Raw genomic sequence first — 2,534 nt, 5'->3', positions numbered from 1 at the left:
GTGTGTGTGTGTGTGTGTGTGTGTGGTGTGTGTAATATTGAATCTGGACAAAAGATACAATTTGTTGTATTTTACTCTATTTCTGGCACAAAGACATTGTATTTAGTTGCTTTAAAATTCTTTTTTTCAGAAGTCTGAAAAGGTTCTTCTATTTGCTAAAGTAAGAGATTCTGTAACACCTGCTTAGTAGACTCTGTCACAGTCTCCCTGTTTGCTGTGTCTTCATTTGATTAACAAATTGTGTGGAAAAGTCACTGTAATGCAGTGTGTGGGGTGCGGGAAGGGTGTGGGAAATGTTTTATGGGGAAAAAATTATAAGCCTAATACTATGAAGTAACATTTAATGAAGTTCTGTTTAAGTGCAATATATTTATTTCTGCCAGAAATGTATTATCAACCTTATGTAATATTTGATGCATAACATCTTATTTGCAAACAGCTAAAATTATATATTATCCCAAATTGTACAGAAGCATGACTGTGTGGATGCTAGTTTTTTGTTGTTGCTAAGAATGGTGTGGTATTTATATATACACATACACATTTACACTTTTTATAATCGATACACTGTGACTTCTGATGTCTGTATATTCTCACCTGATAAAAAAAGGAGGGTTAGGTGACTTAGCTCGAGCTCACTTAGCCATTCCCAGATATGGCTCTGGGTTATGATGCAATGGCGTGGGGTTGTTCTTTAAGTAAGACTGTCCTCATAGCCCAGCCTTTCTCCCTTCCTAGTACTCAGTTTTCTTCATTCAGTTATTCCACTCAAGAAACCTTCAGGGACACGTGATTTTATGTGTCCTATGTCACTTGGCCCTGAACTTGAATATATGTATCTTAAAAACATCTGCCCCATCTAAGCCATGAGCAATGGTATACGTAGTAATGTTACAGCAAATGGGCTGACCAAAGTAGCACTAGCCAAATTCATGGTCTTAGTCATCTTCCACACAATAGGCCTTCAGAATACATGGTGTTATTATACCTTCTGCTTGCAATCATTTCACTTTGGTGTATGCTGAACCCATGCTTTCGAGAATCTTATTGGAAGAACTTCACACTTAATAGAAATGTTGTAAGTATAAGAAATCTTGTGAGGTCTCTGTTCGGATTCACCAATCTTAGCCTTCAGCTGCATTTGCTTTGTCACATGTGCGCTGAGACTTATATGCAATGGTACATATGAACAGATGTGCACAGTGCAGAAACTGCCTTCTGAAATGATGGAGACTATGTTTAACCTGTGGCCCATTTCCCAAAGTAGTTAAAGGCATATTTATAAAAACAAAACCAATGACAGTAGTTTTGACAACTGGAAGAAATCTCACAATGTTCTATCATCTATATTATAATTTTGTATATTGGCTGAGCATATTTTCTTTCAATCCAGATTTACTTCAGGATGGCATGTTGCATTTATACAGCTCTTCAACTTGTTTTGGTGTTTCAGGACAAAAGTATTCCAATTCACCAGTGGTGTATAACATATCTATAATTATTTTACTCCTCCATTGTTCCAGAACTTATCATTAAGATATTTTCTCTTGTTGATAGCATGCATTGATTCATTTGTAGACATTCTTCAATCCCTGCCACTATGAGCTATTATACTTTCCTTAGTAGTCTTTTCTAGAAGGAGCCTAGCCGCCTTTTAGTGGGGAAGGATTTTAGAAACTAAATTTGGGTGGTAGATGTGCTCACGGTGCTATTTTTATGAAAATTTCATATTGTCAAGATATCAATCCACATCTTTGAACAATCAGTCCAGCACCATCTCACTCAAAACACCAGCAAGAGCTTTGTTTCTATAATCAATTTTATTTTAGAGTTTATACAGAACAGATACGCCAAGCCATCTCAATATTGACGAAGTGAGCCAAAGGAGCAGCTGTGTCTCACTTTAAAACTTATGACAGAGCTTTAGTAAAATAGATGCTGTTACATCAGTTTTGAAGAGGTGACTTGATGAAAAGCAAGTGGAAGCAAGTGGAGAGAGAGCCTTGCAGCATAGCCAAGCAACAACATAGCTGGTTTATATAATTAATCAAGAGCCATGTCAATTCAGTGGAGGGCAACCCTTTAGCACTGTCCTTCAAAAGAGTAATGTCCATATACTTTTAGACACACACATCTTACATCTACAGAAATTAAATCAAAGTGCTGTTTATAAACAAAATACAGTTATAAAGCTTTCACAGGACAATAAAAATCCAGGTGTGTTTTTGTTCTGCTTCTTCTGTGATGGTAAGACAGCACGAGCAAAAGCAACTTGAGAGGGAAATGATTTATTTCACCTTACAGTTCGTAGTCCACCATCTAGGGGACTCAGGGCAGGAATCTGCAGGCAAGAACTGAAAATCCACAGTGAGGTGCTGCTTACTAACCTGCTCCCCATGGTTTGTTCAGCCTGCTTTCTTTTTTTTTTTCATTTATTATTATTATTATTTTCTTTATTTACATTTCAAATGCTATCCCAAAAGTTCCCTATCCCCCCCACCCCGCCCCTGCTCCCCTACCCACCCACTCCCACT

The sequence above is a fragment of the Mus pahari genome, chromosome 10, assembly GCF_900095145.1.
Source record: "Mus pahari chromosome 10, PAHARI_EIJ_v1.1, whole genome shotgun sequence".
In the NCBI taxonomy this organism is placed as follows: domain Eukaryota; kingdom Metazoa; phylum Chordata; class Mammalia; order Rodentia; family Muridae; genus Mus; species Mus pahari.
This window is presented reverse-complemented; position numbering follows the sequence as displayed.